General features: G+C 40.6%; 2 long non-coding RNA genes across 7 annotated transcripts in view; one reads left to right on the top strand and one right to left on the bottom strand.

The window, feature by feature from the left end:
- The window catches only part of LOC138911692 (uncharacterized), a 349,655-nt gene that overhangs the window by 259,367 nt on the left and 64,452 nt on the right, over window positions 1-25,836 (bottom strand). For 5 of the 6 annotated variants that reach the window (XR_011417366.1, XR_011417365.1, XR_011417368.1 and 2 more), the window contains exon 4: window positions 9,935-10,448. The exons of the other annotated variant lie outside the window; for it this stretch is intronic. This is a non-coding gene — a long non-coding RNA (uncharacterized lncRNA). The remainder of the gene's footprint in view (window positions 1-9,934; window positions 10,449-25,836) is intronic. 6 annotated transcript variants of the gene reach the window in all.
- Window positions 14,207-25,836, top strand: part of LOC116650152 (uncharacterized) — an 80,354-nt gene continuing 68,724 nt past the window's right edge. The window contains exon 1 of the long non-coding RNA XR_004303143.2: window positions 14,207-14,405. This is a non-coding gene — a long non-coding RNA (uncharacterized lncRNA). The remainder of the gene's footprint in view (window positions 14,406-25,836) is intronic.

Genomic DNA, 25,836 nt, shown 5'->3' with positions numbered 1-25,836 from the left:
AATAAATTACATGTGTTTTTAATAGGTAAAACGTTTAAAACCATAACTGACTGCAATGCTTTAACAATAACGATGAAGGAAAAAAAAGTTCTTATGCGGATAGCAAGATGGTCAATGTCCTTGCAAAACTTCGACTATCAAGTTCGGGTCCAAAATGCGCCATTTTGACTCGTTGAGCCAAAGACAATATAAACACTAAGATGAGTAACGTCCATACATTTGAATGCGACGCAAAATTTCTGGCCTGGCCATTCATCTGGTCTTTGAGGCTTCGTACGGCATGCCTGCCGACTGGTTGTTCGTTCTCCAAAGACCAGACAAACGAATGCCGAATTCGCGCCTTGCTGATGCTGACACGAGCTACGAAGTTTGTCGCCAGCCTGCCTTCAGCAAAGCTGGTCGATGCTGCTTTGCGTTGCTTCGTTTTCGAAATACATTGAGCGAAAAAGTTTAGAACTTACGATCGACGCAAAGTGCATGCTTTATTTAAATGATAAATTACTCTAGATATTAACGATTAATTTTACAGGAAAATTTAAGAACTTATATAATAATTACACAAGGCGCATTTTGCGCAATAACTATGTTAAGAAAATAGCACACATAGATTGATTTCACTTTTCTTTTTGGACAGTGTATGCTCAAGAAAAGTTCTTGTCTCAGCCAAAAGCGTGCGTGTACCTTTCGTTGTATGGGTGAATTATACATGCATAAGATCTTTAAAGTATGTATGTATGTGTTGTTAATCACTGCTCTGGCTTTAGCTGGCAAGAAATTAATATTGTAAATTTTCTAGCTCAGATCAAGACCTATCCCAAATTTGTGTTGATATATGAATGCATTTTATGTACTGAGGTTGGCTCCGCAGAAAATAGCCGAAGGTCATATTTAGTTATGACCCCATTATAATAATAATGGTCTCCTCGCGGTGTTCCCCGCGTACTTTGTTCTTTATAATTCGAACAACAAAAATAATAAAATAAAAAAAAAAAAATAATTAAATGTATATTTGAAAAAATAATAATTTAATCAATAATTTCAAATATAAAAAATTACATAAATATTTGCATTGACTAAAAAATACAAATTTTTTTGTACGGAGTACACAAAATGCATTCATATATCAACAGAAATTTTGGGTAGGTCGTGATCTGCGCTAAAAAACTAAGAAAATTGTTTCTTTGCCAGCCAGAGACTTTGCCAGAGCAGTGGATAACAACACATTCAAATATGCTGTTATGTATGTATATTCACACGCATACAAACATAATTGCTTGCATGGCCCTCATAGAGCCGAAGCTTAGCGCAAATTCTATTTTTAGGTTTTTCGTTCTCTCAGCTGTGAGCGCGCAATGCTATTGATTTCGTTTTCGTTCTTATTTTTCAAAAAATCAAGCTGCATATTAGCATTTTGTTGTATGGCGTTACTCATCTTAGTGTTTATATTGTCTTTGGTTGAGCCATGTTTCACTGATAGCCTCTTACATCGTTTGAGAGAAGCACAGGAGCGAAGGTTGATGTGTGAACATACGCGTAAAAATCCCCATAAGTTGAAAATATGAAAACAAGAGTATTCAACTTAAAAAGAATATTATATATTTAGTACAAATTAACAGTTTTTTCTCCGACTGTTAAACGAGACGGAAGTGCGTAACAACCAAATCAAAGTGATTTACGATACAATATCGGCGTGCAATAAACTTTCTGACGCTAAGCGTCTGTTTAAGTTTTGGGCAATGCTGCTACGGCATTGCCGGCAACGATAATTTACAAAAAAACTAAAACAATTATAATAAACAAGCAGAAATTAACTTGCCCAAGGGCAATAAAACGCAGCGCAGGCGGCTGCAGCTGCATAGAAGCCAAAAAAAAAAAAAAAAAAAAAAAGAAAAAAAAACGTTTCTTATCTATTGCGCTCGCCCACCCTAGTGCGTGTGCGTGTGCGTGTGATTGTGCGTGCATTTGTTTACGTTTTTGCAGTGCAGGTGTTCTTGCCGCGAAATTTTTGAGACTTCTGTGGACCGTTGCGGTAAATTCTGCAAGTAATAATACTTCTCATTATGGACATGCATAGCGACTCAAATGACTCAGAAATACACAACTTGTCACCATCGTATATTGCCAAAATGAGATCCATCGACGCCCAAGCGAGGCGACTAGACGAGCGGTATAAAACTGTGCTTTGCGAGAGCCAGATTCCCGCTACCTCCTCGAGTACGGTCTACATCACGACCATAGCCAACGCTTCCGCTATTACCGCAGTCACATACGCAGTGGCTTCAGCTACTTCTGCGACGGCTCGCAACACAGCAGGCCCCAACAATGCACAAGGCAGCAGCAGAAAGCCATCATGCCACCCTACAACCACCCCATGCGCCGCTAATATGCCCATCAACACTCCTGTTGCACCGGCAATTAACACCAGTACACAAGTCGGTACTGTGCCTTATATCGATCCCCCGAGTTCGGAATGGCAAAAAGGTGGCACTGCCAAACGCAAGCGCCCTAGCGCTCCCCTCTCGCCTGACCAAACCAACAAAAAGGGTAAGACCAAAATTCTATCTAACCAGCAACCATCAAGGGTAGTCCAAACTAGCCGGTCAAGCGACGACATCCCATCTACGTCAAAAGATGCTAGTCTAAGGATGAATCGATTTGCAGCCCTTGACACTGCCGACAGCGAGGCTGACGAAAATCAGAAAGATACGGAATTAGATGATATGGAGACAGAAGCCAGCATGCTGGAGGACCTACCACTGCCTGCGACAACTCCACCGCCTCCTAAGTCTAGAAAACCTGGTCCCATCATGGTTCCGGGTATAACAGATATTCACAAATTCCATGATGCCTTGGATCAAGTCATTCCACCTAGCAGCTACTCAACTCGTACGTCTGGCTCAGGCCTAACTAGGCTATACACCAAGGACGTTCCAACATTCCGTAAAGTAATTGCTTTCATGGAAAAGTCTAAATGCCAAAACTACCACTACCAACTCCAAGAAGATAAACCTTTTCGCATTGTCATCAAACAGATGGCGTCCTCTACAGCCCAAGGCCTTATAATAAAGGAAATGCTAGACAAAGGACACAAGGTAGTCAACATCTTCAATCCTTAAGGCAAGACCCCAAATGGCACTGAGCAAAGCAGGCTAAATATGTTTTTCTTAGACCTCAAACCGGCTCCCAACAATAAGAAAGCACTAAAAATAAACCTTTTGTGCCATCAAGGAGTCTTAGTGGAGCGCCCCCGCCGATCTGCTGACGTTGTCCAATGCCACCGCTGCCAAGATTATGGCCATTCTAAAAACTATTGCATGAAGCAATTCGTTTGTGGTAGATGTGCTGAAGAGCACCCAACAGGATCGCCCCTTTGCAAAGCAGTCCAGGAAGGCGACTTCTTTTGCGCCAACTGTGGCGGAAACCACTCTGCCAACTACAAAGGCTGTAAATGGTACATAGACCGAATCAAGGTACGCAAGCCGGCCCCCAATATCTCGGCTACTCTCCACAAGGCGCATAATAACCACGCTCGGCAAAACAACAATGCAAATCAATTTATCCCCCCTCCCATGGTAGCTGGCAAATCTGTTTCATTTGCGGACATGCTCAGATCGGGCAACCCTACCATCAGCCAGCGAAGAGGCATCACCCAATGCATACCAGATGGTAAAGCGAACGAAAGGCAGCTCAACAACATCCCCGGAAACAAGCCGAGCGAGGATACGAACTCGAGAATTTCGGCTCTTGAAGAGGCCATGCTGAGCATTACCTCAAGAATGGACCAGATCCTTAATACGATTCTTAAAAACTCCGAAACTCAGCGCATCCTGATGTCGCTAATTTCTCGCCTTATCCCATCAAAATGAGCCAATTAAGGATCGGATTATGGAACGCAGATGGCCTTAGCAAAAAAATCCAGGAGCTAAGGACTTTTCTCACCACCCACGTAATTGACATAATGCTCCTAACGGAAACGCACATGCACATGTGCTCAAAAATATATGTCCCCAGTTATACTACATATATAACTCAACATCCCTGCAACTACCGCAGAGGAGGTGCCGGCATCTTAGTCCGCCATAGCCTGAGCCACCACCCCCTGGAACACATTTCCCAACCACATCTGCAGATGGCCGCAGTCAAGATAAACACTAGCAGAGGTGACTTCACAATTGCTTCTCTATACCTCCCGCCGGCTGTGCCATGGACCAAAGCAAATTTTGAGTTCCTAATAATGAACTTAGGACAAAAATTCATTGCCGGAGGGGACTGGAATGCGAAACACAGACTATGGGGCAACAACAGAGCCTGTACGAGAGGGCAGAATTTGCACGAAGCCATCATCGACTGCAGATGCGATGTCTTGGCAACCGGAGATGCAACATACTACGCCTACAACTCGCAACGCACTCCTAGTGCCCTAGACTTCTTCATATATGGTGGCCTTAGGCAGAGCTCACTCTCCATCGAGACCAAATATGACCTCTCTTCGGACCATCTTCCTCTTTTGGCAACTGTCCACACCAGCCCTATACAGCAGCCAAAAAGAAAGAGTCTACTGCCGCCAAATGGGGACGTTGAAAGATTCCAGGCTGAACTCAACAACACAATCAATCTCAACATGATCCTGACCTCCCCTGAAGACATTGAGGATGCTATCGATAATTTCATGGCGAAGATTCGAGCAGCAGCCCAACATGCTTCACATGCTATAGACCCGATCCGAATATCGCCCCCACGAGGCTCAATCCATCCGGCGGCAGCTCCACTTCTGGCATTAAAAAGGCGGCTACGCAAGGAGCACGTGCGCACCGGTGACCTAAGAGTAAGCAGGATATATAGAAGGATATCCAACAGGCTCCAGAAAGCCCTCGCGGCCATAAGCAACCAGCAGTTCAGCAGAAAACTTATGGACGCAAGCCGAGATGCTAGCACGGGATACAGCCTCTGGCAGCTGACAAAAAGCTTTAAAAGACAGCCCGTCCGCAAGAGTCCCATAAAAAGAGAGGATGGTTCCTGGGCCAGATCGAGCTTAGAACGCGCTGAAACTTTCGCCACGCATTTAGAGGCGCGATTTAAACCGTTCGATTCCCCCCACTCGCTCCATGAAGAATATATAGACAGGACCCTTGAAGCACCACAACAACCTGATGTGTCCACTCTCCAGGTGACCCTCAAAGAGGTCGAAACTCAAATCCAAGCGCTTAAGATTCGTAAAGCCCCTGGATCTGATGAACTGGACAGCAGAACAATAAAGCTGCTCCCCACCAAAGGCATACTCTTCATTGTGCTCTTATATAATACAATGTTTCGAATCGGACACTTCCCAAGGCAATGGAAAAGCGCTCTGATTGCCATGATTCCAAAACCCAAAAAATCGCTCACGCAAGTCGAATCTTATCGACCAATCAGCCTGCTTCCGATCCTCTCCAAAATATTCGAAAGAATATTAATGGCCAGAGTGTCGGAGCTGGATTGTGTTAAGCGCATCATACCAAGGCATCAGTTCGGATTTCGAAGACGGCATGGGACACCGGAGCAGCTCCACCGAGTGGTGGATTTCATCCTCGACAGCTTCGAGAACCTCGAGTATTGCGTCGCGGCATTTGTTGACATCAAACAAGCGTTTGACCGAGTGTGGCACAAAGGACTCCTGTTCAAAATAAAAACCTTGCTTCCCCCCTCTCTTTTTCATATAATCCACAGCTTCCTCAAAAACAGAAAGTTTGTAGTGGTAGTCGACGGCACGTTCTCTGCAGTCAAGGAAATCCAAGCTGGAGTATCCCAGGGCAGTGTTCTTGCTCCGTGGCTCTACACTGTTTATACAGCAGACATGCCGACGGTGGACCCGACGACACTGGAGCATCCCGATAGCTTCAACCTCGCCACGTTCGCCGACGATACAGCAATCCTCTCAAAAGCCAGCTGTGTTTACCAAGCCACTGATCAACTACAAGAATACCTGCACAAGTTTGAGACGTGGGCATCAAAGTGGCGAATTGCCATCAACAGGCAAAAATCGATATGCTGCACATTCGCGATCCGGAGAAATACCTCGCCAGGAGTATTCCTCCAAGGCGAACTTCTTGATCATAAAGACGGCCATCGCTACCTGGGAGTCTACCTTGATCGCAGGCTCACTTGGAGCAAACACATCGAAACAACATGCCACAGCGTACGTCAAAAACTAAAAAGTATGGCTTGGCTCCTTAAGGCAAGCAGCAAGCTTTCTCTGAGCAATAAGGTGCTGCTTTATAAAACCCTCCTGGCCCCAGTCTGGCGCTATGCAAGCCAAATTTTCGGCACGGCAGCAAAATCGCACTTGAGGAAAATAAGTGTCTTCCAAGCGAAGGTACTCAGACTGAGCGCTGGGGCTCCCTGGTACATCCGCAACCGGGCCCTAGCAAGAGACCTAAAGGTCCCCTTGGTGGGCGACCTTCTACGTCAGCAGTCCACCAGCTACATGGCCCGTCTTTCTGCCCACCCCAATATATTGGCTAGAAGACTTTTCAGAAGAAAGCGACGGAGACTTCGCAGAATCCACCCCATCGACCTCCCAAACCGGGTAATCATTTGAAAAAAAGAAAAATAAATAAATAAAAATAGAAATCATACTAAAAATATAAGATAAATTGAATAATTATAAAACTTAATAGGTAATATTAAGTATGTTTATCTCATTATAGTCAAGCTAGGTTAAGATGCTCATGTATAGTATCAATAAATTAGCTAAAAAAAAAAAAAAAAAATAGTACAAATTAAACGATTTATTAATTAAAGGATTAAAATTAAAGAAACTTGTTGGAAACAGATAAGGTGGTTGAAGTTAAAAAAACACGGTAGATATGAACTTGAGAAACTTGGCATTGAATAAAAACCGCGTAAGACGATAACAGTGTCGGAGTATATGCATATGTGGGATTCCTTCGGGTCGAAGGGCTCCCGAATGTTCGAACCCTAGAAGGCAAGTGACAAAGAATACCAAGGAGTGGCCGTTGTTTCTGATCTCTCTCTCTTCGCTCGTTTGTTGCTTTGTAATTTTCGTCAAATAAAAGGAAACTCAGCGCTTTATGAACCTTGCGTTTGTTCCCTTGCGTCGAACGGTAAACAAAACCAAAAAAAACGACAAAGAAAGGCTATCTTCGGCACGCCGAAGATCTAATACCCTTGCAGACCCAACCTTTTCATAATGCTTATAGTGCTTTGCCCGTATCTAAGAAGTACAGGGAAAATAGTTAATGCCGAGTTTGGGCAAGATATCTTGATAAACAAAATGTTTTTTCATACAAAAACTGAATTTTCGACCGATCGTTCCTATGGCAGCTATATCATATAGTGGTCCGATCTTAATAGGATTTTGCATATATATGAAGAGCTTAGTAAAACTAATAAATGCCGAGTTTATTCAAGATATCTTGAAAAACAATATGTTTTTTCATATAAAAACTTAATTTTCAACCGATCATTCCTATGGCAGCTATATGATATAGTGGTCCGATTTTAATAGGATTTCGAATATATATGGGGAGCATAGTAAAACTAATAAGTGCCGAGTTTGGTCAACATATCTTGAAAAACAAAATGTTTTTTCATACAAAAACTTAATTTTCGACCGATCGTTCCTATGGCAGCTATAATGGTCCGATCTTAATAGCATTTCGTATGTATATGAGGAGCAAAGTAAAACTAATAAGTGCCGAGTTTGGTCAAGATATCTTGATAAACAAAATGTTTTTTCACACAAAAACTTAATTTTCGACCGATCGTTCCTATGGCAGCTATATGATATATTGGTCCGATCCAGCTGGTTTTCACATATGTGCTGCGTGCAACAGAATGAGGAGATTCTGCAAAGTTTCATTAAGATAGCTTTAAAACTGAGAGACTAGTTCGCTTAGAAACAGACAGACGGACAGACGGACATGGCTCTATCGACTCGGCTGTTGATGCTGATCAAGAATATATATACTTTATGGGAGATGTCTCCTTCTATGCGTTACACATGTCACGACAAAATTATAATACCCTCTGCAAGGGCAATCTGCCTCCGCTCCGCGTCTTTCCAAAAGAAAGTATGGGTGTCAAACTAAAAGAAATTGGAAATACGAATTCTGGGAGTTCCTCTAAATGGGACGACGACTTCATAAGGAGACTTGGTGCCACAAACGCTCATGCCGTTGCGAGTGGAACATCTGCCTCTGTGTCGGCTAGCTCTAACAAGACATCGTCACTTTCAGAAAACTATCTAAAAGCACGATAACAGGAGACTTGTCAAAAAGTGCAGCGAAAACGTCGTGTCACTGGTGGTGAATGCCCTAGGACGCAGAAGAAGAAAGCCAATGAAGATGAAAATGTTGTCGAAGCTGAGTCCTTGGAAGATGAAGATGTGGACGTTGAAGCAATGGACGTAACCCATCAGCCGATTATGAACCCAAATCCTAAAGCAGATGCTGGAGATATTGTTACTATCAATATTCATGCCAGGCCTGAGAAGCCTCAACAAATACCCCCCCTTATAGGCCTGAGCCGCTCTACGTGCCTGGACTAAACGGTAATATTGTCCCATTCCTAAAGGACATTGATGACTTAATTGGAGAGGGCAACTACCAGACCAAGCCGACTTAGGATAGCGGACTGCGTATCCAGTGCAGCGACATTAGCTCATACCGCGCACTAGTAAGATTCTTTGAAGAATGTGGTGTTGAGTCTCATACTTACCAACTGAGCAGTGACCGTGGCTTCAGGGTTGTAATTAGACACCTTCATCGATCTACTCCTAATGACTGGATCAAGCAGAAGCTTAGTGACGAGGGATACAACGTCCGATTTGTAAATGTTATCAAGAAGCGGTTCACTGGCGGTTCTTTTTCAAGTCGAGCTTGAGCCTAAAAAAAACAATAACGAAATTTTCGACTTAACAGTCTTGGGAAGCCAGCGAGTCAAGGTCGAAAAGCCAATAAGAAATACGGAGGTTGTGCAATGTTGTAAGGGCCCACATGCAGCCAGTTCTTCAAGAACAACGCTAAAAGGAGGTAGCCTGCCGTTCTAAAGAGCTAAAGAGCTAATAGATTGATATTTCAGCTTGAAGAACCCACCATTCCAGTTAGCTCTGGTAGGCAACAGCAACAGCAAGAGCAGCAACCGGTTCGGCCTCCAGTTGTTCAGCGCCAGCAGGCACAACAGCAACAACCACAGCGGCCCTCTGAGCAGCAGAAGTAGCAGCAAAACCCATTCCGTCAGCTGGTGTAACACCAGCAGCCAATGCGTCAAGCTGCAAATAGCTATGCAGCCGCCCTTGAAACTGGCCTGCCAGATGAGCGCTTTCAAGTGCAAAAGCAGCCCGCACAGCGCCAAACAATTCGTCAGCAGCCTCAACAATAGCAACATGATTCAAGACTACAGCACAACAATCAGCCGTCTCAGCGCCACCAGCATGTGCATTATCTGGAGCGAGAAACTCAGCAAGCGATAGTGCATGCTGGAGAAGCGCGCCAGCAACACAAGAGCCGCAGCCGCAGCTCACCGCGAACTGCATCCCCGCGAGATGACCTCAGCCGAAAACTTGATTAGCTGATCAGCATAATAGTTGAACAACGAAGGAGCCCTGTTGCCCCTGCCAATAACAGCAATCTGGAAAGTAAAATTGACAGAGTAGTTGATCTAATGACGAGTATGATGGCTACCGTAAGCACTCTCATGTCTACCATGGAGCGCGTCAATTGTAACCAAAATGCCTAGCCACGACGCCAACTCCATCACTTCCTCCTCAGAGAGAAATGGGCATAACATATATGTCTGGAATGCAGCTGGGCTACATAATAAACTGGAAAAGATGGAGTTATTTATGCTGTAAAACGAAATTGACGTAATGTTAATAGCTTAAAGCTACCTACGGGATGCAGAAACTATTTATATAAGGGGATACTACACTTACCTGGCAAACCATCCATTTAACAATCGGCGTGGAGGTGCGACCATCCAACAAAGCGCTCACGCCGACAACCTTGGAGAAAATTCAGTGTCCGCCAGTTGCAATTACATTGCAAAATGGCTTAGTCATTAATGTTGCGGCCATTTACTGCCCCCCGCGGGGCTGGTTCAAGACTTCACCCATGTATTTAGACAGCTTGGTGCTAAATTTATTGTTGCTGGTGACTGGAATGGCAGGAGTTATTGGTGGGGCAACAGCAGATGAAACCGCAGGGGCAATCTACTCCTTGAAAGTGTGCAGCAGCAGAATCTTGACATTCTGGCAACTGGCTCGTCAACGCGCTTCCCAAATAATGCGCGCTAGTCCCCGACAGCCATTGACTTCGCAGTATATAAAGGTGTGCAGTATTGTCTCCTAAAAATTATTACCTCAAACGACTTAGGATTAGATCATTTGCCGCTGCAGATTGAACTACTGAGTATGTCAGCAGAAAGCGAACCCACGTGTCATCTTCTTTCTGCAAATGCGAGCATACCCAAATTAAAATTGTGGCTAAACATGCACATCAATTTGAATACTGAGCTTCAATAAATGATTATGGCCAAGTGGCTGATTAAATGCCACATACAGGCATGCCACAGCCCGGCTGCTAGACAAGCACACAACAGATTAGCCAACAGCATTGGCAGGGAAATCAAGCAGGCCAAGGCGAGAAGACTTGGTGAGCGGTTGGAATCTATCGATGCAAGGGATAGATACAGTATGCAAAAGTTATGGCGGCTAACGGGGAACATCAAAAGGCAGCCCGCACCAAATTTACCAGTGAGGAAACACACTGAGGGAACTGGGGCTTCCCTGTGGAGCAAGACCACTGAGGAAAAAGCCGAAGCCTTTGCGTAGCACCTTGAACAAATGTTTAGGGCACTGATCACCACGCTGCCCTCTGACAAGAGCCATGTCGAGATGCAAGTATCGCTACCGCTGGCCCAAGGTGAACTCAGTTTTCCCCCAGTCACGCTAGGAGAAGTACAAGCTATTATCAAAGCGCTGCGAACAAAAGTCTCCGGGGATTGACCGAATCGATAATCGCACGATCAAGGAACTTCCACAGTCAGCTGTACTGATCACCTGATCACCACGCTGCCCTCTGACAAGAGCCATGTCGAGATGCAAGTATCGCTACCGCTGGCCCAAGGTGAACTCAGTTTTCCCCCAGTCACGCTAGAAGTACAAGCTATTATCAAAGCGCTGCAAACAAGTCTCCGGGGATTGACCGAATCGATAATCGCACGATCAAGGAACTTCCACAGTCAGCTGTACTGTACCTAATGCTTATTTTTAACGGTACCCAGCGCTTTGGACCTTCTGATCAGCTTGGATCATACAGGCCAATAAGTTTGCTTGCTGGCTTTTCAAAAATCTTTGAACGACTGCTGCTGCGCCGGATGTTCCAATTGGAGAACATCATTAACGCAATTCCGAGCCACCAATTCGGTTTCAGACATGAGCATGCTGCCAAAAAACAACTGGGTCGAGTTACGCAGTTCATACTAGAAGCGTACGAAGACAATAATTACTGCTCTGCGGTCTATATGGACATTCAGGAGGCGTTTGACCGTGCCTGGCATGACGGACTGCGATTCAAGCTCAAATAGCTTTTGCCAGAAGTCCTCTACCGAGTTATGGATAGCTATCTAAGCGAACGCACATTCATTGTAGACTGCTATGGAGGTACGTGTTCCAGCCTTAAAGAAATCTGCGCCGGCGTTCTGCAGGGTAAAGTTTCAGGGCCTGTACTGTACACCCTATCCACATCAGACATGCCCTACCTGCACCGTTACGTCGCGACAAGCTGATGCTGGCAACTTATGCAGATGACACAGCCATATTGTCATCGGCAAACTCGCAAGAAGATGCCATTGCCAACTTGAATTTGTTCCTTGCCACTATTACAACATGGACACAAAAGTGGAGCATTAGCATCAACACTATTAAAACAAAGCACATAATGCACACTTGGAGAAACCTACAGATGCCAATTCTTTCCCCAAGAATTTTGGATCAACGGCTTACCACAAAAGAAAGGATTTCATACCTGGGAGTGCAAGTTGATAAAAAGCTTCTTTTGAGAAGCCATGTCGCCACTATTGTCGCCAGGGTTAGAGACAGGGTCAAAAAGCTGCACTGGTTAATATCTGAAAGGAACAAGCTGCCATCAAAATGCAAGGTACCCCTTTATAAGCAGCTCATAGCCCCAATATGCCAGTTCGCACTTCCGGTCTGGGGATCACTTCTATGCGAAGGTCAATTCGAACGTATCCAAATTGCGCAAAATAAAATATTGAGAACCATTGCTGGAGCCCCTTGGTATTTGCGGAACCAAAAAATCCACACTGATCTGAAGGTCGTGCCGGTGGAAAAAATTTACCATGATGCTTGCTCCAGGTACTGGGCTCGGCTCAGCAACCACAGCAACGAGGAAGCCAAAAATATTGCCCTCAAAGCAAGACTCCCACAACGTCACCTAGGTGTTAGAAGAAGATACGCAGAAATGCTCCGGAAACAACTACCTCTGGGTCGTCTAGCGCAACAGCAGCGGTCACAGCAGGTCCAACAGCAGGAGCTACCTCCTCATTGGCAGCCACGTCCGCTCCAGCGCTCACTCAGTCTCAGAGACTACCTCTTCTTTGACATACAAGATCTGCTGAGTCAAACTGTGGTGCAGCCCAACTACCTTCAGGACAGACGAAACAGCCCGTTTCCTATGCAGCTGTGCACAACTCTCGCTGCCTCTACAAGGTCAGGAGCTCTCATTCCTCCCAGTCCAGAGACACCAAGCTCGCGTCCTAATCCACAGACGTAGCGGGCTGCCACGCATCAGCTCGTGGCCACCAGTACGGATCATGGAGCAGTGTGCAATACCATGTGCACACTTGCTACACTGTTTATGATGGCAGCCAACCTCTACATATTTGTACCACAGCGAGGGCCCAAGACAAGGGCCATTTGCAGGACACGGCAACTCATCCAATTGCAACTGGCTGAAAGGCAGCTAAAACAAATTCAGACTGCGACATCCCACACAATGGAAAAAGGTCTTGATGCTTCGTCTCTCACGCACTCATACTAATGGCATCTGGCGGCAGGATCAACGGTGGTCGAGCTTGCGACTCCAGCTTATTCAGGTGCAGCGGCTATCAGACAGCTTCCAGACACTTGGGAATTTTCCTAGTCCTCAACTAATAATTTGACAGCAATCCCCAAGCCAACGCTGGGCAACTTCAGTTGATATGTACACAATATGTCACTTAAATCATTGTAAGTACTCTGAATATTAAATAAATAAAAAAACAGTCTGGATCCCAGTCTCCATTTCTCTGACTGTCGACCAGGCATGGAGCTGGGCTCTGGAATCCTGACCGACATTTCGTTTGTTCCCTTGCGTCGAACGATAAACAAAAACATCGTTGCCCACTAATAATACTAAGCTTTGATGTTTTAAATGTCAACAAAAATCACCCCATAATAACTGAATCACAACAAAAATTAATCATTGAATTCTATTTATTAAAATTGTCAAAATAAACTGTTTTTATACAAAATTCAAATAAAATAACTTGGTAATTCTAAATAAAGAATTCACATAAATGAAGGTAGACCTGTACCCTACCTCGGAGATTAGCAAATTACCGCACCACTTGCTTAGCAGCCACACCAATAATTAAGTACTTATAATAAAAAAGGAACTAAAATAACATTACAGAAAAAAGTCGCAATGACCATGCTGTTAGAATGCGAAGCAGTTGCGTGTAGTATGTGCACATATTGAGGGTGCACTGGACCAATAAAGTAACATAAATATATAGATATATAGTAAGCATAAATATATCAGCAACACATTGTTGCAGTACACAAACAAAACCATTTCAAGTGAGCGTGTAATATGATCACCCGCTTATGAGCTAAGCAAGGTCAGCAGTCCCACGCTGACCACTTGTAGCATATATATAAATACATACATATATGTAAATAAGACTCTCTCTCTCCCGATTATGCTGAAAAGACAAAATATGTATGAAGCCGCTCCGCTGCTGGCGTAACCGGCAACGCAACTATGCGGTCTTAGCTATAAGAATATATTGAATAAAACATTCTAAAAACTAAAGTCAAACGGCACAGACGTGCCCGTGTATTGAACTATTTGAATCTATTACATTTATCATTACATGGCGACCGTGACAGTGGCTTGCCGTTCGTGTTAAAAAAAAAATTAATAATGAATAAAAATTAAAATGTTGAAATTGTTGTGCGGAAAAAAAAATAAAAACAGTTCATAATGAGAGCCATCAAAAAACAAAGATTGATTAATAATATGAACAAAAATTGCAATAAGCATTGTGCAACATGTCTTATAAGTCGAAAGTGACAAGCAACAGAATCTATCTATCTGAATCAACGACCACAACCGAAACAAGTAAGAGGTAGTAGTCGGGAGCTCCCGACTAAGGAATACCCTGAACCCTCTTATTCCAACTCCAAATAAGTTAATAACAAGTAAGAGGTTCTAGTCGGATGGACGGACGGACAGACAGACGGACATGGCTAGATCGAATCGGCTATTGATGCTGATCAAGAATATATATACTTTATGGGGTCGGAGATGCTTCCTTCTGCCTGTTACATACATTTCGATTTCACACAAATACAATATACCCTTATACCCATTTTAAATGGGTTCAGGGTATACAAAAATTGTTTCATTGAATATATATACCAACAATTAAATTACATAATGGGATGGCTTAGTGATTCTAGTGAGGCAAAAGACAATACTGCCAACGTTGTAAACAACGTCAAGATAATTTATCACACAGACGATATAAAATCATTGTGGATCCTGTTATTAATTATCACGATGGTGTCTGTTTTACAATTTCTGCTTACAATCTTTGTTAAGCATAATAAAATTATTAAGAAAAGATACATGAGTAGGGCAAATAATTTAGATAAGATCTAAAAATGAATAAGGAGAAAATAGAAATCTGTAGCCCACTTATACACTGCTATAAAGCAGAAAAGGCAATGATACTTTCAAAACTACCATATGTCGGGGCAAAATTAACAGAAAAAGAAGACCCACATTTAGGTTTAGCAACTACATGGCTAGTACGCTTACAAAAGTAAGAAAAGTCCAGTTAAAGAATGGAATGGAACGAAATTGCGAAACATATAGACGCATTTCGTTACAAATTTGATAAATTTACAAATGCATCAATAAAGATGCAGTTATAAAAGTGGAAACAATAAAAAACCATATAGAAATATTAGTAAGGAAATACAATAATGGAGTTACCTTAGTAAATAGATATGAAAATAAATTCACATCTGAGGATAATAGTAAATGTTTAAGGGTAATAAAATCCCTAAACACAAAATCTCTGATATGACTTAAACAGTTGTAGAATTTATCAAGCTAGCCACATCTCTGGTACCAGAGTTTGACGGTAAGCCGGAAAATCTACAAAGCTTTCTAGATTCTTTGAATCTAATAGAAACCTTAAAAGGCACACATGAAAAAATAAAAGCTATGACCCAAAATTGTTCAATTGCTGAGGTAAAACTTATCATGCAGGCAGGCACATTCACAAATATGAATGACGCCGTTTCCAAATTTGTCAATAGTTGCACGGAGATAACAGGTCAAAGTAACACTGCCCTGTATTATCGACGAGGTGCAAACAACAATAATAGAGGAGGCCGAGGTTATATCCGTGGCAGAAATTACAACCACAACAATTAAAACAACAAAAAGTATAATAACCGTGGAGGAAGACGAGGCCAAAATCGTGGAAGAGGCCGAGGTAATTCCAACCAAGGTAATAATAATAAAGATGTGAGTGGCGCAAAATGCGACGGAAAACTCTCAGGACCTTTAGAAAAAATTATAAACATCCAAGGCATAGGCCAAGGTGTAATAAAATCTCGAGAAACAACTTCAATAGGACTGCAATCAACAAAATATATTATTCCACACGAATTTCACTTAGTGGATTCAGATTTTCCAATACCATGTGATGGAATAATGGGCATTAATTTTATTAAAAAATTCAATTGTCAATTAGATTTCAAACCAAGTGAAGACTGGTTTATAATTAGACCTCAAAATTTATCTATTTATGTTCCGATATTATACAGTGCTGGCAACAATACAGTTCTTCTGCCAGCCAGATCTCAAGTAATTTGAAAAATAGACATTAATACAGTAAATGATAATATAAGTTAATTCCAAAGTTTATTAAACGATGAAAAAAATATAATTTTTATTGAAGCAAGACTTCCTTTATTTGATGTTAATTTGAAACTGAATAAACTTAAATCAATTCTAGCCCTAGTAACCTGTGACTTAGCGGCAGCGGCGTTGGCAACGGCGTCGTTGCTGATGTTGTTGGCCCGTTGGGCAATTCTTCTGGGAATTTTCGGCGGTTGCCAGTCGGCGCGTGGAGGAAATGGCACAGACACCAAGTCAGCATTTTGCTGCACTTCTTATGAGGTGTTGCAATACTTCTTATTGGGACTGTATGAATTTATTTGTTGTTAACTTATACATATTTGTTCCTAACAAGAAATACATAATGCAATTTATGTTACAAATACAATAGCAGCATCCAAACATGTATATATTCGCCTTCTAAGCACAACTAAATAAAAGTAAACAAAATCCAATATGAAAATTTAACAGATTATGACATTCATAACACTAATTCAGAAAGTAGAAGTGAACAAGTACTTTCAAAATTAAAGAAAAATTTTCCAGAACAATTCAAAAGTCAACTAACAGAATTATGCACCATGTATAGTGATGTGTAGGGAAATTAATAAATGACAAAATCGTAGAACCTTCTGCCTCCGAGTATAACAGCCCACTCTTGTTAGTTCCGAAAAAATCATTACCAAATTCTGAATTGATGATATTCTAGACCAACTGGGCAGAGCTAAATACTTTTCATGCCTTGACTTAATGTCAGGTTTCCCCCAAATTGAACTTTAAGAAAATTCAAGAAATATAACATCTTTTTCAACGAGCAATGACGAATAGCACCAAATTCATTTCAGAGAATGATGACTATAGCATTCTCGGGCTTAGAACTCTCTCAGGCATCTTTGTCTATGGATGAGTTAATGGCGATAAACACATAATGAAAAACTTAACTGATGTTTTTAATGTATGTAGGAAATATAACCTAAAGTTGCATCCAGAAAAATGTTAATTTTTCATGAATGAAGTGACATTCTTAGGTCACAAATGCACTGACAAAGGAATATGGCCAGATGACAAGAAATTTGACGTCATCAAAAGTTATCCTCTCCCTCATGATGCGGACAGCGCGAGACGATTTGTTGCATTCTGCAATTATTATCGTCGATTTATAAAAAACTTCGCCGATTATTCACGGCACATAACTAGATTATGTAAAAAAATGTTTCTCTTGAATGGTCAAGTGAATCCCAAAACGCATTCCAATACCTTAAAGAAAAACTTATGCACCCCACATTATTGCAATATCCTGATTTTCGCAATGAATTTTGCATTATAACATATGCTAGTAAACCAGCTTGCGGAGCGGTTCTAACTCAGACCCGTGACGGAATTCAGCTCCCAATAGCTTTGCATATTGTTCATTCACAAAAGGGGAAAGAAAAAAAAGCACAACAGAACAAGAGTTAGCGGCAATTCATTGGACAATTACCCATTTTGGACCATATATTTATGGCAAACACTTTACTATTACAACGGATTACAGACATATCCTTTTTCATTGACTAATCCCTGTTCGAAATTAAATAGAGTAACAGGATACCAGATCTGGAAATTAACAATATTATATATATAAAAAAAAAAAACATATAAGAGGTTCTAGTCGGGAGCTCCCGACTAGGGGATACCCTGAACTAGGGGATACCTTTGCACAAATACAATATACCCTTAAACCCATTTTTAAAGGGTTAAAAAATCAAGTAAGAGGTTCTAGTCGGGAGCTCCCCACTAGGGAATACCCTGAACCCTCTTCTTCCAACATCAAATGCATATATGTATTCTATTTTAGGAGCTATATGTCAAGTTTGGTGACTCTAGCTCTTTTTATTTACCAAAATTGCCCAAAACATAGGATATCTATATCGATTTTTATCGTCCGTCTGTCCGTCCGTCCGGATCTCAAGGATCTCAGAACCTATAAGAGCTAGTGACTTGAAATTTTAGATGTAGGTGCTGCTAGCGCTCAAACTCAACTTCAAAGTTCTTTGTTCAAATTCATTTGAGGGGTGCTTCACACTTTTCCAAAAATGTATTCCTCCTTGGTGGAAATGGTGGTCAAAGATTTGGTTGGTGACGTTTCGCGCTCAAATTCATTTTCAAAGCTCTATATAAAAATCATTCGAGACGTGTTTCAGATTTTTCGCAATATCTAATCTTTTTTGGGCGGAGTTTTAAGTGGCGTTCGATTTGCTCCAAACTTATTTATAAAGCTCTGCATAAGAACCTAATGAATACGTGTTTCAGCACTATGGAAAATTCCACCCAACAGTGGTTAATTAACGAAAAACGTTTGTATGAAACTTTTTTGTTAACCATCGGATCGGCCTCAAACTTATTTTCAAAGATCATTGCTAAAATGCATTAGTGGGGTGTTTCACACTTTTCGAAAAATCCATTCCTCCTTGGTGAAAATGGGAGTCAAAGATTTGGTGGGTGGCCTTTAGCCTTCAAATTCATTTGCATGGATCTACATAAAGAATCATTTGAGACGTGTTTCACATTTTTTGCAAAATCTAGTCTCCTTCGGTGGAAAGTGCATTTTAAAGTAACTTTTTAGAATTTTAAGCTGTGTCCGATTTGCATTTAACTTATTTTTAAAGCTTTATATACAAATATAATGAATACGTGTTTCGGCGATTTGGGAAATTCCACTCGAAACAGTGGTAAAATGACGGAAAACGTTTGCATGAGAGTAGTTTGCTTACTGTCCGCTCAGTTTCAAAATCATTTTCAAAGCTATTCGAGAACATTGATTTTATAACATAAGTGCCACAGGCAAGGCCGGGCTTTACCCCCTAGTAATTTTATAAACATAAAGCGTAAATCTCCAAGTTAGCCATATTCTTTTTCTCGGGATAGATAAAGCTAGCTACGATTCCGATTCTGATCACCCCTTTACTAATTGTTTCCAATAAACTTACTTTTCCTTCTGTCCAAATAATAATTCTTACCATTACAATATTACTCCACCCGCTTTTATGCATGTTTTTTTTATTTCCTAATTCTATTTTCTTTCTGTTTTTTTTTTAGTTTTCTACCTCTCCTGGGCCTGACAATGTTCCTAGTTGTCTACTCAAGGAGTGTAGTTCTTCCCTTCTTCGTCCATTGCTAAAGCATTTTAATCTATCCCTTGAATCTTCAGTTTTTCCATCTCTTTGGAAAGAATCTTATATCATACCTCTCCACAAGAAAGTTGGAAAATCTGATATACAAAATTACAGGGGCATTGCAAAACTGTCCGCTACCCCAAATTATTTGTAAAAATATTCACTTCGAATTTGCAGCATTTCTACAAATCAGTTATCTCCCCTGTTTAACATGAATCCGTAAAGAATCGGTCAACTACGATCAATCTGCTAAAATTGAGAAGTAATTTCTGCTTTTTGCCTTACGACGTTTATATTAGGACCCTAATTTTTGGTTGCCATCCTACTCCAGCAGGCTGCTTCTTCTTAATCTTCCGTCGTTAACCAACCGTAGGACAATTCTCGGTATTGTCTTCCTACATAAGTTGATTGTTGGCGTTATAGATTCTCCATTTCTGTTGAGGCGTCTTTAATTCTCTGTTCCGTCCAGACCAACGAATAATTATCGACCCTTATTCCTTTCTATGTACACAACAGACTCCGCTATGCACAATCCTTTTTGCCTGCTATGTAAAAATTACAATTGTTTACATCACGTTTTCTCTACCGAACCTTCTCTACCCCTAATAAAATCGTCGCTTTCAGGATACCTTTGGGAAGTCACTGACCATTCCCAGCTATGAGCACGGGCATAGCTTGCCGGATAGGTTATAAATTTTCCCCCACCGGGTCGGTGATATCCCATTACTATCTCTGTATCCTATCTACATAACATTCTATATATCTTGTTTTTCCTTATTTATTGTATTTTTATACCCTTATACCCTTTATAATTTTGTCGTGAATTGTGTAACGCATACGAGACATCTTCACCCCATTAGGTATATATATATTCTTGATCAGCATCAACAGCCGAGTCGATATAGCCATATCCGTCTGTGTGTTTCTATGCGAACTAGTCCCTCAGTTTTAAAGCTATCTTTATGAAACTTTGGAGAAGTTCCTCTTTCTGCTGCACGCAGTACATATGTCAAAACCAGCTGGGTTAGACCACTATATCGTATAGCTGCCATAGGAACGATCGGTCGAAAATTAAGTTGTATGAAAAACATTTTGTTTTTCAAGATAACTTGACCAAACTCGGCATTTATTAATTTCACTATACTCCTCTTCCGTCTGTTTCCTCATATATACCCAAAATCCTTTTAAGATCGGACCACTATATGCTATAGCTGTCATAGGAACTATCGGTCGTAAATTACGTTGTATGAAAATACATTTTGTTTTGCAAGATATCTTGACCAAACTCGACATTTATTAGTTTTACTTCTTCATATAAATGCAAAATCCTATGAAGATCGGACCACTATATCATATAGCTGCCATAGGAACGGTCGGTCGAAAATTATGTTGTTGTATGGAAACATTTTTTTTGTCATTCAAGATATTTTGATTATTTATTTATTTATTTATTTATTTATTAATGGTCGACAAAACGAGTGTCTTCCTCATTATTCAAAAGATTGTACAATATAATTATATGCTAAAAGCCTAGTTAAAGGATACAATTTTCTAAATAGCATCACCGACCGATGGAGGTGTTTTATTTGCCAGTCCGGCCAGCTGTGCCCCTTTTCACAGCTAATTTTGTCAGTGACGCTATTAGAGCCTACATCTAAGCAGAAGGTTGTAAGTAGGAAAAAAGTGATCTCAAGTAAAATTAAAAATAATCTTAATTTGCTATATTAATAAAGAAAATACAATAAATAGGAAAAAAGAAAGTAAGAAGATTGTTAATAAAGTAAAGCAATGTAAGTTAGATAAAGACTGTTAAGTGGATAGGACAAAGAGAAAAGTAATGGGAAATCACCGACACGGTGGGGGAAATTTTTTCAGCCTGTCCGGCTAGCTATGCCCCTGCTCATAGCTGGGAATGGTCAGCGACTTCCCGAAGGTATCCTGAAAGCAACGATTTTATTAGGGGTAGAGACAGTTCGGTAGAGAAAACGTGATGCAAACTATTATAATTTTTACATAGCACGCGAAAAGAATTGTGCATAGCGTAATCAGTTGTGCACGTAGATAGTAATAAGGGGCGATAATTTCTGGTTGGTCTAGCCGGAACAGAGAATTGAAGACGCCCTAGCAGAAAAGGAGAATCAATGTCGCCAATAATCAACTTATGTAGAAGGACAACACCGAGAATTGTCCTACGGTTGATTAACGACGGAAGGTTGAGAAGAAGCAGTCTGCTGGAGTAGGACGGCAACCGAAGATTAGGGTCCCAATTTAAACCTCGTAAGGCAAAAAGCAGAAATTGCTTCTGAACAGATTCAATACGATCCTGGCTGTTGATATACTGTGGAGACCAGATGCAAGAGCAGTATTCAAGGATAGGGCGAACAAGAGAGATGTACAAAAGTTTTGTTATAAAAGGATCGTTAAGCTCTTTAGACCATCGTTTAATGAATCCAAGTACACCTTTTGCCTCATTAACAATGGTATCTATATGAAGATTGAAACAGAGTTTAGAATCAAAAATAACGCCTAGATCCTTAACTGTTAGTATACGTTGCAAAGGGATATTGTCGATTGTATAACTGACAAGATAAGGTGTAGTACGATTAAAAGTCATAAACATACACTTTGAACAATTTAGATGCAATTGATTGGCCGAACACCAAAGTTGCATAGCGTTCAAATCGTCTTGTAGACGAGAATGATGTAGGGGGTTAGTGTATGATAGAAAAAGTTTGACATCGTCCGCATACATGAGTACATGGGCATGTGATATAACAGAGGGAAGATCATTTATAAAAAGTGTAAAGAGTAAAGGTCCAAGATGACTACCTTGAGGAACACCAGAAGTAACGTGAACCCTTTTAGAGGTAGTCAACCTCAGTATTACTCTTTGGGTCCTACCTTTTAAATAAGAATTAATCCAAAGTAAAAGGGACAGAGGGAAACCTATTCGGTCAAGTTTAAAAAGTAAAATGTCATGGTGCACAGAGTCAAACGCCTTACTGAAGTCAGTGTAAATGACATCAGTTTGCATTTTCGAAAGGAAAGCATCATTTACCAAGGAAGTAAACTCAAGCAGATTGGTCGTAGTTGACCGATTCTTTACGAATCCATGTTGAACAGGGGAAACAACTGATTTGCAGAAATGCTGCAAATTCGAAGTGATTATTTTTTCAAATAATTTAGGAATAGCAGACAGTTTTGCAATGCCCCTGTAATTTTGTATATCAGACTTCCCACCTTTCTTGTGAAGAGGAATGATATAAGATTCTTTCCAAAGAGATGGAAAGACAGAAGTTTCAAGGGATAGATTAAAAAGCTTTAGCAATGGATAGAAAAGGGAAGAACTACACTCCTTGAGTAGACAACTAGGAATATTGTCCGGCCCAGGAGAGTAAGAAGACTTTAGAGAGTTTATAGCTAATAGGAGAGAGGAGTGTGAAATAATGGGGGGAGGTATAGAACTAGCGGAGGAAATAGTATAAGGGTAAGAATTAGTATTAGGACAGACTGAAGAGTAAGTTGATTGGAAAAAATTAGCAAAGAGGTTAGCAGAATCAGTGTCATTGCTAGCTTTATCCATCCCAAGAAAAAAAGAAGATGGCAAACTTGAAGACTTACGCTTCAAGTTTACAAAATTATAAAACTGTCTCGGATTTCGGGCGAATTGCCTTTTACAACGAATTAGATAATTCTCATAGCATTGAGAATTAAGAAGAAAGAAGTTCGACTTGGCTATGGAATATTTAGCCAAGTCTGTACACGAACCAGACTTTTTAAACTTTTTAAAATATTTGGATTTTACATTTTTTAGATGTGATAATCTGGGAGTAAACCAGGGTGGTTTTGAAAAAGTAGTCGAAGGAATTGACTTAGGAATACACACATCTAAGAGGGAGTTTAGGGTGATATAAAAAGAATTAATGGTATTAATGGCTGTATTCATACATTCATTAAGCATGGCATTTAAAGATTTCACTATATTTCCTTCTATATTTTAAAATCTTATTTACATAAGACTACTATATCATGTATCGGCCATAGGAAAACTAGGTTTTTTATTGAAAACCTTTTTTGTTTACCAAGGTATCTTGACCAAGCTCGGCATTAACTATTTTCCATGTGCTTCTTATATACGGGCAAAGCACTATAAACATTATGAAAAGGTTGGGTCTGCAAGGGTATAAGATCTTCGGCGTGCCGAAGATAGCCTTTCTTTCTCGTCTTAATATATATAGAAATTTAAGGTTATTTTTAACTTTAACTAAACAACACTATTTGATCTACTAACACCCTTCTTCTAAGCTGTAGACTCTAATAGCGTTACTGATAAAATTAGCTGTGAATAGGGCACAGCTGGCCGGACTGGCAAATAAAGCACCTACATCGGTCGGTGATGCTATTAGAAAATTGTGTACTCTAACTAGGCTTTTAACACTAAATGTTTATTATATATGTATATACAAATAAAAAATAAAAATATAATATACTGTTATAAAGAATGTAAAAAAATATGAACATTAAAAATATGTGGTTTAAATTGCATATAAATCTGGAAATGATGAATTTTTCGCTATGTCAAAACAATTTCTTGACATATGGTGTACTGCTACTAAAATATCAGTAGTTCGTCAATCTACACCTAACACATTTTGCCGTCCTTTATTCTGTATATTGACCGTTGATTGTGGGGTAGCATAGCATCGCGGTTGCTAAGTGATTATCAGCTTCTAGTAGATGAGAGAATCCTAAAGATTTTAAAAACCGGTAATAAGCCTTCAGTATAATGAAGAATAATAATAATAAAATACAGACTCCCTTTTGAAACAATGCTAAACAATAGAGAAAACAATTAGAAATTGATTTAATTAGTTTTTTTCGCCATTTAGAGATATGTGGAATTTTGTTGTGCGAACTTGCACCATACCAAAGAAGTGTCGGCCACCCTGTTCAGGGTCATATTCGAAGGCGGAAACAGCATGGCTCGATGGATTAAGCTGTGGCTCATATTAGCTATCAAATTAGGACGCGCTTTGCTGGAAACACTTCCCAGGGGCACAGTCACCAAAACGGATACAACAAACGTAGCTCGGGAATTGGCAGTCATGTCAGCCTACTTGTTAGCTACTTCTAATACGTGCCACTGATTCAGATCCACCGACATGTCTACTTATGCAAGCAGTCGAATAAACAGACTGTAATTGGGTGCGATGTAAATGCACATCATCAGAAGCACATCAATAGCAGTGATGTTACCAAAAAGACCGTTACAAATCTCTTTATCCTGTTGTCAACCCAAAAGAATCACTATACGCTCTGTTACTTAATAGCTAGCCGGTGCATTAGATTAAATGGTACGCATTACCTGATATAATATTCCGTAACCGGGGAGATAATTTTCACATCTGCTTCTCCAAAGAAAAAAATAAGAATCTTCTTCTAACAAAAACAGAAGCAGCTCGCTCAACAAGCCAAACAAGTAAAGGGACACCCTTCTACCAACCCCAAATGCAACTAGTGCTACTAAGTAGGTTTCTATAGCAATAATAAAAATAACTTTGAACAAGTAAGAGGTTCTAGTCGGGAGCTTCCCACTTGGGGATACCCTGAACCTTCTTCCTCCAACATCAAATGCATAAATATATTATTCTTCAAAAGCTATATGTTAAGTTTGGTGACTCTAGCTCTTATTATTTACCAAAATTGCCCAAAAAACAGGATATCTATATCGATTTGCACCGATTGCTTGGAAACGGAGTAAGTTATCGATTATCGGAAACAAACTTGATCTGCGCAGGCACTAGGAGCACCTACATCTAAAATTTCTCTAGCTCTTATAGGTTCTGAGATCCTTGCGTTCATACATACGGACAGACGGACATGGATAGATCGACTCGGCTATTAGTGCAGATCAGGAATATATATACTTTATGGAGATGCTTCCTTCTGCCTGTGACATAAATTTGGATTTTGCACAAATACAATATACCCTTATACCAAAGACAATATAAACACTAAGATGAGTAACGACCATACATTGGAATGCGACGCAAAATGTCTAGCCTGGGCTTTCATCTGGCCCTTGAGGCTTCGTGCGGAATGCCTGCCGACTGGTTGTTTGTTCTCCAAAGACAGGACGAACGAATGCCGAAGTCGCGACTTACTGATGCTGACACGAGCAACGAAGTTAGTCGCCAGCCAGCCTTGAGCAAAGCTGGTCGATGATTCTTTGCGTCGCTTCGTTTTCGAGGTAAATTGAGCGAAAAAGCTTATAACTTACGATCGACGCAAAGTGCTTGTGGTTTATCCATGAAATGCATGCTTTATTGAAATGATATGTTACCATAGAAAATAACGATTAATTTTACAGGAATATTTAACAATTAAATAATTCTTATACAAGGCGCATCTTGTGCAATTACTACGATAAGAAAATAGCACACATAGATTGATTTCAATTTTGTTTTTGAACAGTGTATGCT

Source organism: Drosophila virilis, unplaced genomic scaffold (assembly GCF_030788295.1).
Source record: "Drosophila virilis strain 15010-1051.87 unplaced genomic scaffold, Dvir_AGI_RSII-ME tig00002027, whole genome shotgun sequence".
Classification (NCBI taxonomy): Eukaryota; Metazoa; Arthropoda; class Insecta; order Diptera; family Drosophilidae; genus Drosophila; species Drosophila virilis.
This window is presented reverse-complemented; position numbering and strand designations above follow the sequence as displayed.